Source organism: Panthera leo, chromosome D1 (assembly GCF_018350215.1).
Source record: "Panthera leo isolate Ple1 chromosome D1, P.leo_Ple1_pat1.1, whole genome shotgun sequence".
In the NCBI taxonomy this organism is placed as follows: Eukaryota; Metazoa; Chordata; class Mammalia; order Carnivora; family Felidae; genus Panthera; species Panthera leo.
Genome location: NC_056688.1, coordinates 98259253 through 98274677, shown reverse-complemented (window position 1 = coordinate 98274677; position 15425 = coordinate 98259253). Strand labels below are relative to the sequence as shown.

The following is a 15425-nucleotide window of genomic DNA, read 5'->3' as shown; positions in this document are numbered from 1 at the left end:
TCCCAGAAGCGAGCGTTGCAAACTGTTGCATCAGACGGCAAGCAGCCGCCCGGCCGCCAGGGTTTCTAGGAAGATAGGAAGGGTTTGAGATCCTCTGTGGTCGAATGGGAGCGTTGGCTGTCACTCACGGTGTTTACACGCTGGTAACACAATCCCCTGAAACCTCAAGCTTGCGCCAGTCCGGGGAGGGCCTTAGCCACAGGTGAATTCTCTGAACTCCGCCGCTTCTGCCCCCACCCCACCGCCCCAGGCTGGACCAAGTGAATTGGACTCGGTCTGCTTTATTAATGGCATGGGCCCTAAAGGAATGAGCTGGGTTTGATTTCTCTTCCCAAGTACAAGAATGCCCCTGAGGAATTTCTCACTCTGTGAAAGCGCAAAACTAATTTCCCCAGACAGGCGCTGTTGCCGGTTCCCAAAAGGGCTTGGAAAGATCCCAGCAGGAATGCTCAGTGGTTCCAAATCTCTTCACCCGAGCCGCTGGATATGCAGACACTGACCACCAAGAACTTCTTGGTAGGTGGACACACGTCCTTCCCAGACAGGCCTTCTTTTTAGAGTATCTCAGGCCCCCATGTTATGGAGATTTTGGAATCAGCCAGAGAATGCACAACCACGAACTCATACAGACACAGCACAAATGTAACAGTTCTCTAGATTCAAGTGGCTCTGCAACTCAGGTAAGGGAAAAGATTTCCTCACTATTCTCCTTCATTCTTCTGGTCTCTGGGCCTCTGCCTTCCTCCAGGGGAGGGAAAATGATGCTGTAGCTAGCAGGGATGGGACAGTCTTGAGGGCTGGGATATTCAAAAAGAATGAATATAATTTGGAATCTACTCTCTACAGGGACTTCCAGGGACATAATCAGAATCCTACAGTTCAAACTCTCTCCTTTAAAAAATTTTTTTTGGAATGGGTGACAACCAAGTCATTGAGTATTAATTAATGAATGTTCCAAAAAGACAAAAACTAACAATGCACCTTAAGCATTCTGTCATAACTATGATGTTGATGTTGAAAATCGATTCCATTTGAATAATCTGGAAAGCTGAAACAAGGCTAGTGTTCTTCTTTCCCCTCATTATTATGAATCACTCAATCCCAAGATTCAATAACAAAATGACCTGAAAGACTCGTAGCATTATCCAACATATCCACCACTTGCCAGACAGTCACTGTGGTTTGTTTAAGCCAAGATTTTCCTTTGAACAGTGGGGTATTATGGGACTGTAGGATTTTTTCATTGTAATAGATGCTTCATAAATATGGCCCAAGCTATTAAGGTTGTCGACAATGATCGTACGAACTGAAGGCATGACAATGAGGGAAGAGGTATGGGCAAGTGCTAGACCTGGAGCCTTTTCAGGCTCTGCCTCTGAGGGTATATGTCGGGACCCAGACCTTCTGCCAAATGGATGTCACCAAGGTGGTATCCTGAGGTCACAGGGTGTGGTCTCCTAGAGCTGCCAGGAGCTACCAGAATGTCAGATATGTCTGAGCAGTTGTCCCACTTGGAGCAGCAAGTCACTTACTATTGTGGGGCCTCTCCAGGCACGCAAGTTGTAGCCATGAGGTCAGGAGCCAGGGGGGAAGTGGAGAAAGTGAGCTCATGAGCTCATGTTGGGTTCTCTGCTGTATCAGTAGCACTTACATATAGTGGGTTCTCAATGCATGTTTGTAGAATGAATGCACAGAAAAAATGAGGGAAGCAGCAGAGAGAGATAAGGTCAAAGAAGTCCAAGAATTTTGCAACAGGCAGCCTGGGATGTCCAGGGCTTGTTTGTGTTGGGCATGGGGGAACCCTTCTAGTTCAAAGATAATAGGGCAAGAGAATCAGAACTGTGAAGTGACAGTCTCCTGAGGTCCCTTCTGCCTTGGTTTCCCTGTTTGGAAAAGCAGGGAAACCAAGCTGGTGATTCCAGAGCTGAGCAGTCATTCTGTTTAACCAAGCCTAGTGACATCATCATCAATAACAATTGCCTCACCTTGACTGAATTCCCAGAGCAAACTTCTGGGAAAGTAAGGAGTCTGGGGGAAGGTGTGTGACTAAGATCCAGGGGACAGGAAAATCCCTTAGAAGCCACACTCTAAAACCATAAGCAAAGTGGTGGCCCAGATGGTTAGATGATGCAGACATAAGCCAAAAGTGTGATTCGTTTTCCACATTTCATGGGCACTCACCGATTCTAGGCACTATACCGAGCCCAAACCCAGACAAAGCTCCCGTTCTAAGGGCTTATGATCTAAGTTCCTTGTGGAAAGTCTGTCTTTCAAATGTTTAAAGCACCTCATTTAATCCTCATTTCCCCTTCAAGTCATGTACCTCCTTCCTGAGAAACCCACCAAGTTTGAAGTGTGTAGCTGGCCTTCCTTCTGTTTTTGTGATTTATGTGCCAATTTAAAGGGTGGGGAGAGCCACATTAATTTAAAAATAAAACACAAATAGCCATATGAGTCTTGGTTAAAGTAAAAACCACAGAAGGCATTTTTTTTCCTCTCATATTTTTCAGATTTTCCTAGAACCACCTTTATTTCCTCAGAGCCCAGTCATAGAAAGTGAGTGGGCCTCTCAGGGTGCTTTTCCAAGCAAAAGTGAAAACCCTCATTCCTGTTCTCCTCTGCCTGCCCTTTTAGCTTTTGTTTTTTCTTTTTTTAGACACTTAAGTCCCAAACTGGGCTCACAAAGCAATCGAAGCCCCTAATTCACCTGTGTGTAGTATTGCTAAGCACTCTTGGAGCAGATTTTGGTTTGCTGTTGCTTGGTTTGCATCTTACCTCTTCTGTTCAGTTGGATCAGCTGATGGGAACATGGCTTTATAGTTAGGTCTTCCTGGGGGTGCCTGGCTGGCTCAGTCGGTAGAGCATGTACCTCTTGATGTCAAGGTTGTGAGTTCAAGCCCCACACTGGTATGGAGCCTACTTAAGTAAAACAAAAAAAAATTTTTTTTTAAATAATAAAGTTAGATCCTCCTAGTGGATTCCCAGCATTGCCGTTGTGGCCTCTTTTATCAAAAGAATAATGATGCACTCCTCTGGGCTGTAGTGAGGATTGAGGAGTCAAGACACAGGAAGGGCTCAGCACAAAACAAGCTCTCAAGACACTGTAGCTATTAAAAAATATAGATCCTTTCATCAATCTGCTCCTTCCTTAACCAAGCCCCTCCTCCTGTTTCGGAGAAGAAAATTAGTTATCTATTCCGAGATGGTTTATCTCCATTTTACCTCACCAAAGGGGCCAGGAGAAGGGGAGACAAAGCCGAGTATGACTTGCAAACACCTGAGGTTTTTAATGGAATGGGATCAGTGTTCCAGCCTTTCAGCGAGAGGTAACTAAATCAATGGCGCAGGGACTGGGGAAGACTTGAAAACCCATGGTGGGATGGCAGGACCACAGAAAACGGGGATTAGTCAGGAAAAGAGGGCCCTGGGCTGAGATGAGGGGTCAGAGGGGGGCCAGACGCCAGGAAGAAGGGGTTCCCACTTGGGGCGTTCCGAGTCCGGGCATCCGCAGGCGGAGGCTGCAGGCCTCGGGGTCTGGTGACCGTGGGACCCGAGGCGCGTGCGACAGCGCCCTCTGCCGGCCGCGCAGAGCAAGCCGCCAGCCCCGCCGCTCTGCAGGTGGGACCAGGGATCCCTCCCGCTGCCTCCGCCCCCGCTCCATCCCTTCTGAGGACCGCGCGGCCAGGTCCCGACCGGATTCCGGGAGACGCGTCCCTATCTGACGCCTGCGGGCTGAGCAGAGACGATGCTCCGAAACATCCGATTCACCCGGGGATCGGAGGCCGCGGGAACCCACCCATACCCCGCAGAGGCTGCGCCTCTTGGGACCCGGGGCCAAAGCCTGCTGGGCTGTCGGAGGTGGTTTGGAAGTGGCATCGCCTATGGCCAAGACCGCGGGTTCTGCGAACAGAGAGGAGCCCTGGGTTCGCTTTCTGCCGCATCCATTTTCCAGCTAGGTGACCTTGGGCAAGGTACTTAAATTTCCATGTGCCTTAATTTCCTCATCTTTAAGATGGAGAGATTGATCCCGACCTTATGGGTTGACATGAGGATTACATGGGATCAGACAGCCTGGGTTGGAATTTTGGCACTGACATCAGCTAGCTGTGTGCCTGGGGCAAATGACTTAACCTCTCTGTGCCCCAGTTTCCTTAAAATAGGGATAATAACGGTACTTACCTCCGAGGGTTGTTGCCTGCAAAGCGCTTAACACAGTGCCTGGCACAGAGTAAGCGCTCAATAAATGGTGGCTCTTATGGTTGTTGTCGTTATTACTGTTCTTAAGAGCGCTGAGCACAAGAGCAGAACTCTAGCGGGCTGCTATTATTAGTCTCTTTCTTGGGTCCGGCTATTTCTTTCCGGGCATTGTTAAAATCTTTTACCATGAGCTCGCGTCCTTATCAGTAGCCGAAGGACAGCCGGCCTTCCTGAGATTGGAAAATTGAGGTTCCCCTGGAGGAGGGCCAAGGACGCGACCGCGGGCTGCAAGGACCGGGACCTCCCCGGGGGACACCCGCGCCAAGCCGCCTCCGCCCGTGCCTCCATTAGCGCGCGTCAGAGCCGCAGTGACGTCGCCAGGTCCCGGCGGTGGGGAGGCGCGGCGCGGGGAGGCGCGGCCTGGGCACGCGGGGAGCCTGGGATGCCGGGGGTGGCCGGGGTGCAGGAGACGTCCGGGGCCGCGCGGTGCCCTGCTGTCCTCGGCCGCTGCGGCCGAGGCAGCTCTAGGAGCTGTGGGAAGTCCGCGGCTCTGGTCGCCTGTCCCCCCGCCCGCCCGCGCGTCCGCGCCTTGCGCTCTCGGGCTCCGCCTGCACCCCGCGGGGGAGGCCGGCGAGGCCAACTCCGGGCCCGCCCAGCCCGCGCGGGGCTGGTCTCCCCGCGGCCGCTCAGCGTCTGCGCGGTCCTCCCCCCTCCCCCTCTTCTCTTCCCCCAGCCCGCCCCAGTCCCATTCCTTGTCGTCCCCCCCCCCCCCCCCCCCCCCCCCCCCCCCCCCCCCCCGCCCAGACCTGCTCACTTTCGTCTTCCTCTGCCCTCCTTCTGGACCAACTCATTGGCTGTGAGTGGTCAGTAAACGCCCGCAGGAGGCGCCTCCTGCTCCCAGCTGGCGGGAGCCCTTGGCGCACCCTTTCTGCTGCTCATAGGACAGTTCCACTTGGTGTGCCCTGCACGCACTTGCCCCTATTATTGTCCATGTTGGCGGTGGCCATCCAACCATCGTCCTAGATGTCTCGCCTTCCCTCCTAAATACTTCTTCGGGCACCCCTCACTTCTTCCAGGATGGATGGCTTTCTAGTTCCAGCCATCCTGGTTTAGGCTATTAGCATATTTCTCTCAAAGATCTCCTTGTCTGCACCCCAGCCTCCTTCAGATCCATCCTTCACACACTGTTAGAGCAAGCCACCTACACCCATGTCTGGCCATGCCTCTCTTGGCTTGAGGCTGCCCAGCCTGGGACCTCAAGCCTCTGTGTTCATGGCCATTTCCTAACACCTCTGGAGCTAGTCCTGAGTGTATGACCTAGGCGCGACCATGCTGTGGAAGGTCCTCGGGGTCTTTTTATTGCTGTTTGGCCCTCTTCAGGGAATTTGCACCTCACTCCCTCCTCCTCCTCTTTCTCCAATTGGCTTCCTCTTACTCATTCTCCACAACTCAAGATATGAGTCATCTCTGACATGAATGCTTTCCCTGTTCTGCTATCTAGCTAAGAGAAGTCTCTCTGGGCCCCAATGCTTTCCGTCCTTGCTGCTTTCCTCATAGGGTAAAAACCTGATCTTCAAGATATCCTATGAGGCTCTGCATGGTCTGTGCACCACCCCCCCGCCCCAACTGCAGCCCCCTTTCCCCTCTGCTCTGGCCACAGAACTGGGGGTCTCAGTTCCCAGTCTCTGTGCTCACCCTCCCACCCCAGGGTCTTTGCACAGCTTGTTTTCTCCGCCTGGTACACCTTTCTGCCCTTCCTCATATTCAGTTTTGGACTGTCATCCTAAGTAAGCATCATGTCAGTTGAGACCCCTCCCCCAACCCAACCTCCAATTCAATTCTCTGATAGATCAAAGCACATAAAAAACTACAGAGAGTAATATCATTAACACCTGTTTATTCTGCACCCATCCCATGCCCCTCCAGTCTTTGCCAAAGCTTAACATTTGCCATGATTTCTTCAAATCTTTTTTTTAAGAACATAAAACATCTTTCAATATAGAGCCCTCTGAACCCATGTCTGTCTCTCTCCTAAGGTAACCACTCTCCTGCACTGGGATGTGTCATATTCCTATACATGCTTTTGTATCTTTACTATATATGTTTGTGCCTATAAACACTTTATAGAATTGTCTGGCATGTTTGCAAACTTTGGAGAAGTGGCATTATACTGACTATATCATTGTGCAACTTGCTTTTTTCACTCAGCTTAGGATTTCAAAATGCATTCACATTGATTCATGGAGTTCTAGATCATACATTTTCACTGCTCGTCAGGGTCCCATTGTATGAGTTCACCGCACTTTATTCACCCATCTTTTTCTGAAGGACGTTTAGCTCATTGTCGCTTTTGTGTTGTTAGAAACAGTGCTACAATGAATGTTTGTTATACCTATCCCCTTGAGAGAAAGGGAGCCATCGGGTAGATACTTGTGTGTGAAATTGCTGGACTTGGGTCACGTGAATTGGCAGCTTTACTCAGCCTGGCTGAATGGTTTTTCAAAGTGGTTGTACCAATTTACACTTTGATAGCAATATGTAACTTGGAGTTCCCGTGCTTGGCATCCTCAACAACACTTGGTAATGTCAGACTTTAAAAATTTTGCCAAGCTGATGGGTATAAAATGGTATTTCAGTGTTTTAATTTGCAACTCCCTGTTTACAAGAGAGACGAAGCATACTTTCCTTTGTTTATTGTTCATTTGCCGTTCATCTTTTAAAAATTGCCCTTGGTTTGACAATGCTTCTATTGCATTATCTCTTATTACATGTGGGAACTCTTTATATGTTCTGGATACTAATCCTTTGTCAGGTTGTCGTCCATCTGGTGTCTTCTACTCCACTCAAGTACAGTTTAAATCTGTGTGATTATTTGATTAATGTCTGACTTTCCCACTAGACTATAAGCTCCATGAGAAGAGGGACTATCCCCTGTGACTAGTGCAGTGTTTAAGACATAGCAGCAACTCAATAAATACTTCTGGACTGAATTGCATTGACATTATTTGTCTTTTTATGTGCTTCTGCTCTGCCCTCACCCTCAACCATTCACGAGGCTATAAATTCCTTGAGAGCAGGAGTCTGGCGCTATTTTCTTCATCTTCGTATCTCCATCTTTGTATCTATCAGAACCCAACACCTCTAGCACAAAGTATATATCCTGTCATTTTTGCTTAATTAATTTTATTTGAGCTTTGTCTTTCCTTTTTCCTCAACCTTTTATCTCCAAGCCCAGTCATATATTATCTATAAAATGAATGATTAATAAAAACTTCCTCAGGTGTTTGTGAAAATCCCATGGTATAATGTATGCCGGTAAGAAGAACAATGCTTCGCATACAGTTGGTGCTCAATCAGTGGTGACGTCTGTTGTTCCCACAACAATCATTTGGGCGAATAAAGATACACTCTGTTTAATTTTAACAGACAGAATTCTTTCAGAGAGAGAATAAAAGTGAACTTCCTGAAGATCTGGTGAGCGTTTTTTTTTTTTCCTTTATTGGCATTTGACCCATTATATAAGGCTCAGTCCCAACATGATCTCTGAAAAGCATCAAATATCATTCTTCTCCTTCTCTTTTATAAATTCCAGACATATCAAAGGCATATGAACCATACATAGAATTCAAACCTTTAAGTGGAAACATATAAAGGCCAATTTCACGTCTTTGGCCAGAAGTCAGAGAGCAGAAAGGAGGTCTGTCAATGATACCAGGGGTGGGATTTAGTGGCTGCAGTCAGGGACAAAAGGAGAATTCTTACATCTGTTTCCTACATCTGCCATTGATTGTGTGACCTTTGATCTATTTATAAAATGAAGACAATAATTCTTGCTTTTTCTGGACGTTGAACTTCATTAATTACTCATTTAAAAATGCTTTGAGATCCTCAACATGAAAGGCAGTTTGGCTATATTTAAATCGTGCTCCCAAGAGGTAAATGACCCAGCAACATCTGTCCGTGCAACACAGGAATATGATCTCTATTTTACCAGAAAGTGAGGCCCGGGAAGGTGGATTTGTGTGCCTGAAGTTGTAAGCTGCCGACAGACGGAGGGTGGGGGGGACCCCCCTCCATCTCCGGCCCCAAGCTTGAAGGAACGAGAAATCTCAGGGCAGCCTTATTTGATCAAGATGTCATACTCCGCCGAGGCCCGTCATCTCTAGGGTTTCATCTCTGCCTGAGGAAAGCAGGTGTCTGCACTGGGCCGACTGCAACGTGAGCTCACCAGAGAGAACAATTAGAGCCACGGTGACCGCTGGCGGCGGCCTCTCCCCAGAAGGCCCCAAAGGAACTTTGCTGAGGGATGTAACAGAAGAAGGTGGGCTGAATCCAGAAGGCAGTGTAGGCAGGGCCCCTGTGGAGCCTGACCTTCTCCTCAACTCTGAGGTCTGGGAGAGGGACCTGAAGGCCCGGAGAGGGCTGAGATCCCTGTCTGACAACTCCGTGTGGTAGCATCTGGGGGTTACGTGGCTGTTGCAACTGGCAGCGACACGTTGCAATTGTCTGAAGAGAGAGCCCTGGAACCAGAACACCGGGCTTTAAAATCCAGCTGCAAAACTTACTCGCTGTGCGACTTGGCCACTAAACCTCTCGGAGCCTCAGCGCCTCACCCGTGGGTAGGAACTGATGACCGCACCCACAAACACCAACCTGTCGGAATTGGTGGGAAGATCAAGAAAGAAAAAGCATGGGACACCACACCACTAAGGAATGGGTTAAGTCAATCCTTGTTAAGAAGATTAAAACACTAAAAACCCACTCTCTTAAAAGATTTTTTTCTCTCTATTCTTAAGGTCATACGCGTACATGATTTAAAAAACAAACAAACAAACAAAAGCAACCCCAAACCAAAACAGCCTGAGAGAGAGTACAGTGAAAAATGAGCATCTCTGCCATTGGAACTTCTTGTCACCCATTTCCCCTCCCGTGGTGGCAATAAGTATTCAATAATGTTACCAGATTCTGGTGTATCTTTCCAGAGGTAGCCTGTGCACATATGAAGATCTATGTGGATTTGAAACTGTGCCTCCTTTTGACACAGATAACATGCTATCTACACTCTTCGTGTACTTTGCATTTTATTCCCCACTAAACAATGTTCCTTGAAATGAATTCCATATGAGTATGTAAAGAGGCACCTGTCTTTTTTCTTTTTTTACAGGTTTTGTTTTTAAGGAATCTCTATACCCTACATGGGACTCAAACTCACAACCTCGAGATCAAGAGTCGCATGCTCCACCGACTGGGCCAGCCAGGCACCCCTGAGGCCCCTTTCTTTTAAGCCTGCACAGTATTACACTGCATTTATTTAGCTAGTTCTCTGCAGACAGACGTTTCGGTCTGTATTAGTTTCCTCTTGCTGCTGTAACAAGTCACCACAAATTCGGTGGCTTAAAACAACAGAACTCTGTTATCTTCCAGTTCTGTAGATCAGAAGCCTGAAATGGTTCTTGCTGGGCTAAGTTCAAGGTGTTGGTAGGATTACCTTCCCTCTGGAGACTTTGGGGAAGCATCAGTTTCCTTGCTCTTTCTAGCTTCTAGAGACCACTTGGATTCCTTGACTTGTGTCTCCTTCCTCCATGTTCAAAGCTAGCAACCGTAGGTTGGGTTTTTTCTCAAATCACCCGATTCTCACTCTCCTTTTCTGCTACGCTCCTTTGTTTCTGAGGACCCTTGTTATGATATTGAGCTAACTCAGGTAATCTCCCTATTTTAAGGTCAGCTGTTTAGTAATCTTAATTCCATCTGTAACTTTAATTCCCTTTGCCATGAGTATTCACAGGTTCTGGGGATTGGAATATGGAATTTTGAGGGGCTGTTAGTCTGTCTGCCACAAGGCTATTTCCTGTCTTTTGCCATTACAAACAGAACAGATGAATGTCTTGTATAAATGTCATTTCCTACCTGTGAGTATGTGTGTGAGATAAAGTCTAGAAGTGGACTATCTGTGTAAAAGGACATGTGTTTTAAAATTTTTTGGAAAGTATTGTCAAATTTCATTCCAAAGGGATTGTACCAACTTACATACCTACCACCAATGTATTTGTACAAGTTAAAAAAAAAATTAGTAGCTTTTTTTTTTTTTTTTTTTTTTTTTTAGAGAAGTTTTAGGTTTACAGAAAAAATGGACGGGAAAGTAATGAGTTCCCACATTCCTCCCTCCCTCTCCCATAGTTTCCCCTCTTATTTACATGCTGTATTAATGTGGCGTATTTGTTATAATTGATGAACCAATGCTGATACTTATTATCACACAAAGTCCATACTTTATTTACATTAGGGTTCACTCTGTCCTACAGTCTATGGGTTTGGATAAATGTATAATACAGGTATCCACACTGTAGTATCATACAAAGTAGTTTCACTGACCTAAAAACCCTCTGTGCTCCATCTGGTCGTCCTTCCCTCTCTTTTGCCCTCAACCCCTAGCAAACAGTGATATTTTGACTGTCTCCATAGTTTTGCCTTTTCTAGGATGTCATATAATTGGAATCATAATCCTTTTCAGGTGGGCTTCTCTCACCTAGCAATATGCATTTAAGATTCCTTCGTGTCTTTTTGTGACTTGATGGTTCATTTCTTTTTATTGCTAAATAATATTCCATTGTATGGATATACCACAGGTTGTTTATCCATTCACTTATTGAAAGACATCTTGGTTGCTTCTGAGATTTGGCAATTATGAATAAAGTTGCTATACTTGAAGAACGCAGGGGTTAGGGGAGCAGATCCCTGCACAGCTGAAAATCTGAGTATAACTTTTGACTCCCTCAAAATTTAACTACTAATAGCCTGCTATTGATCTTACCGATAACAGTCAGATTAACACATATTTTGTGTATGTATGATATGTGTATTTTTACAGTAAAGTAAGCTAGAGAAAAGAAAATGTTATTAAGAAAATGATATGGGGGCACCTGGGTGGCTCAGTCGGTTGAGCATCTGACTTCAGCTCAGGTCATGATCTCGCGGTCCGTGAGTTCGAGCCCCGCATCGGGCTCTGTGCTGATGGCTCGGAGCCTGGAGCCTGCTTCAGATTCTGTGTTTCTCTCTGACCTTCCCACACTGTCTCTGTGGGAAGAGAAACCTTCCCACTCTGTCTCTGTCTCTGTCTCTTTCCCTCTTTCAAAAGTAAATTAAAAAAAATTAAAAACACTTTTAAATAAAGAAAAAAGAAAAAGAAAATCATATGGGGGCACCTGGCTAGCATGGCCGGTGGAGCATGTGGCTTTTGATCTGGGGGTTGTGAGTTAGAGCCCCACACTGGGTGTGGAAATTACTTAAAACTAAAGTCTTTTTATTTATTTATTTATTTTTTTTAAATTTTTTTTTTTTTAACATTTATTTATTTTTGAGACAGAGAGAGACAGAGCATGAACGGGGGAGGGGCAGAGAGAGAGGGAGACACAGAATCGGAAGCAGGCTCCAGGCTCTGAGCCATCGGCCCGACGTGGGGCTCGAACTCACGGACCGTGAGATCGTGACCTGAGCTGAAGTCAGACGCTTAACCGACTGAGCCACCCAGGCGCCCCAAAACTAAAGTCTTTAAAAAAAAAGAAAAAAAATCATATGGAAGAGCAAATACATTTACAGTACTGTACTATATTTATATTTAAACAATCCACATCTAAGTGGACCCACGCAGTTCAAACCTGTATTGTCCAAGGGTCAACTGTAAACATCTATGTGCAGATTTTTTTAAGTTTATTTTGCTATTTTGTGAGGGGGACGGGAGGGACAGAGAGAGGGAGAGAGAGAGAATCCTAAGCAGGCTACACACTGTCAGCCCAGAGCCTGACACAGGGCTCAAACTCACGGACCATGAGACTAGGACCTCAGCCAGAATCAAGAGTCGGATGCTTAACGGACTGAGCCACCCAGGCTCCCCTGTGCGCGGATTTTTGTATGGTTATAAATTTTCAATGGCACCACTTTTTACACATCTTTGAACATACAGTATTTTAGAAACCCTTTTCACCTTGGCTAATCTGATAGATGAAAAATGGCATCTAGTTGTTTTAATGTACATTCCTTTAATTAAGAGTGAAATTTGACATCGTTTCGTATTTACCCTTTTATTTCTGGAAATGGTCTGTTCATGTTTGTTTTCCTATTGGGTTGTTTTTTCTTAGTGATACAAACAAATTTTTTATATAAAAAGGAAAATTGGAAACGTGTTATATTTTTACAAATATTATGTCCAGCTTATTGTTTTGTCTTTTGGGTTTTTTTTCCATGTAGAAATTTAGAACTTGTTTAAGTCAATGTATACCTTTTCTTTCTTAAGGGCCTTTGTGTTTGTGTCTTACCTTTCCTACTCTCAGATTAAAGAAGAAATCCTCAGTTTACTTCTAATGTTTATTTATTTTTTAAAATTTTTATATTTTATTTTATATTTGAGAGAGAGAGAGAGAGAGAGAGAGAGAGAGCATGAGCAGGGGAGGGGCAGAGAGATGGAGACAGAAGCTGAAGCAGGCTCCAGGCTCTGAGCTGTCAGCACAGAGCGCGATGCGGGGCTTGAACTAACGAGCAGTGAGATCGTAACCTGAGCCGAAGTTGGACACTTAACCGACTGAGTCACCCAGGCACCCCTACTTATGTTTTTATGGATTTCCTTTTGACGTTTAAGTCTTTGATACATCAGGATATATTTAGGTGAAAGGAACAAGGTGGGGTTCCAAATGCTGCTCTTCCCCCATTGTTAACCTATCCAGGAATGTTGGTCCAGTATCATTTTCCAGATAATCCATCTTTCCTCTTTTTGGAAGTGCCACCTTGATTATATACTAAATTCTAGTGGGTAATTGTGTTTATTCTGGTCTTTTGAGCTGTTTTGCTTACCAAAGTTTTACATTGTGTTTTTATTTTATTTTAAAATATTTTTAATGTTTATTTTTGAGAGAGAGAGAGAGATAGGGAAGGGGCAGAGAGAGAGAGAGGAAGACACAGAATCTGAAGCAGGCTCCAGGCTCCGAGCTCTCAGCACAGAGCCCAATGTGGGGCTCGAACTCATGAACTGTGAGATCATGACCTGAGCCGAAGTCAGATGCTTAACCAACTGAGCCACCCAGGTGACCCTTACATCATGGTTTTTAAAACAACAGCTTTATTGCGATATAATTCACATGTGATAAAATTCACCCTTTTAGTGAATTCGGTTTTTTGCTAGCTTCAGAGTTGTGTAACCATCACTGCTATCTAATTCCACAACATTTTCATCACCCCATAGAGAAACCCGGTATCTGTTAGCAGTCATTCTCCACCCTTTCCTGCCCCCAGCTCCTGGCAATCACTAATCTACTTTTGGTTTTGATGGATTTGACTATTTTAGACATGTCACATAAATAGAATCATACGGTTTGTGGCATTTTATGGCTGACTTCTTTATTAGCATGATTCTCAGGGTTCATCCATGTTGTAGCATGTGTTAGTATTTCTTTCTTTTTTTTTTTTAGTGTTTCTTTCCTTTGTATTGCTGTATAGTATTCCATTGTGTGTCTAATACCACATTTTATTTATCCATTCATCTATTGACGTACATTTGGATTGTTTCCATTTTTTGGCTATTATGAATAATGCTGGTATAAACATTTGTGTTCAGATTATTGACTATTATGAATAATGCTGGTATAAACATTTGTGTTCAGATTTTTGCGTAGACGTATGTTTTCAATTCTCTTGAGTACGTATATGTAGCAGTGGAGTTCCTGGGTCATATGATAACTCTATGTTGACCTTTTTGAAGAGCTGTCAGACTGTTTTCCACAGTGGCTGCAGCATTTTACATTCTTTCCTAACAGCAGTGTATGTGGATTCCAATTTTGGCACATCCTCACCTTGTTAACGTTTACCTTTTTGATTAGAGCCGTCGTCCTCGTGGGTATAAACTGGTATCTGATTGTGGTTTTGATTTTCATTTCCCTAATGACTAATGACGTAGGGCATCTTTTACTGTGCTTATTAACCATTTGTATAGCTTGTTTAGATAAATGTCCATTCAAATTCTTTGCCCATTTAAAATCAGATTATTTATCCTTTTTGTTTTTTGTTTTTTGCAGTCGTAAGAGCTCTTTATATGTCCTGGATACTAGTCCCTTATGAGATATATGATCTGTAAATATTTTCTCCCATTCTCTGAGCTGTATTTTCACTTTTTTAAAGTTTTAAAATTATTTAATTAATTATTTATTTTTTTGAGAGTGCCTGAGCAGGAGAGGGGCAGGGAAAGAGGGAGACAGAGAATCCATGCAGGCTCTGTGCTGTCAGTACAGAGCCCAGCTCAGTGCTCAGACGCATGAACAGTGAGATCATGACCTGAGCTGAAACCAAGAGTTGGATGCTTAACCGACTGAGCCACCCAGGTGCTCCTATATTTTTCACTTTTTTAATGGTGTCCTGTGAAACACAAACTTTCTGAACTTTGTGGGTTTTTTAATGTCTTTAATTCTGATGAAGTCAAATTTATCTATTTTTTTCCTTTTCTTTGTGGTTTCTGTGTCGTATCTAAGAAACTATGTTACGTTTTAGTATCTGGTAACAGAGTCTACCCTCACTGCCCTCCCCCACACACTCCCCAGGCTGGTCAGGCTGTTCTTGCATGTTTATGTTTCCACGTGAACTTTAGAATCGGCTCATCTTATTCCAAAAGCAATTCTTTTTTGTGTATTTTAAAAATTGGAATCACTGTAAATATAATGACTTGTGAGAACTGACATCTTTACAATAGCACATCTTCCTATTCAAAAGCCGGATATATGTTTACATTTATTCAGACGATTAAGTCTAGTATTCTAAAGCTTTCTTATAGATTTAGCACATTTGTAATAGTTGTGTTTTTGTTGTGGCCCATGTGAATGGAATCTCGTTTTATTTTATTTATTTATTTATTTATTTATTTATTTATTTATTTATTTATTTAATATTTATTTATTAGAGAGAGAGAGAGCACAAGCTGGGGAGGGGCACAGAGAGAAAGAGGGGGACAGAGGATCCAAAGTGGGCTCCTTGCTCACAGCAGAGAGCCCGATGCCGGGCTTGAACTCAGGAACTGTGATATCGTGACCTGAGCCAAAGTCATAGGCTCTTTTTTATTTTTAAATTAGTTGATGATTGCATCCTTGCTCACAGCAGAGAGCCTGATGTGGGACTTGAACTCAGGAACTGTGATATCGTGACCTGAGCCAAAGTCACCCCTCTTTTTGTATTTTTTAATTAGTTGATGATTG

General features: G+C 44.7%; 1 long non-coding RNA gene across 2 annotated transcripts in view; it reads left to right on the top strand.

The window, feature by feature from the left end:
- LOC122200157 overlaps positions 1–15425 on the top strand; it is a 73918-nt gene continuing 58493 nt past the window's right edge. For both annotated transcript variants that reach the window (XR_006193739.1, XR_006193740.1), the window contains exon 1: positions 1–680. This is a non-coding gene — a long non-coding RNA (uncharacterized LOC122200157). The remainder of the gene's footprint in view (positions 681–15425) is intronic.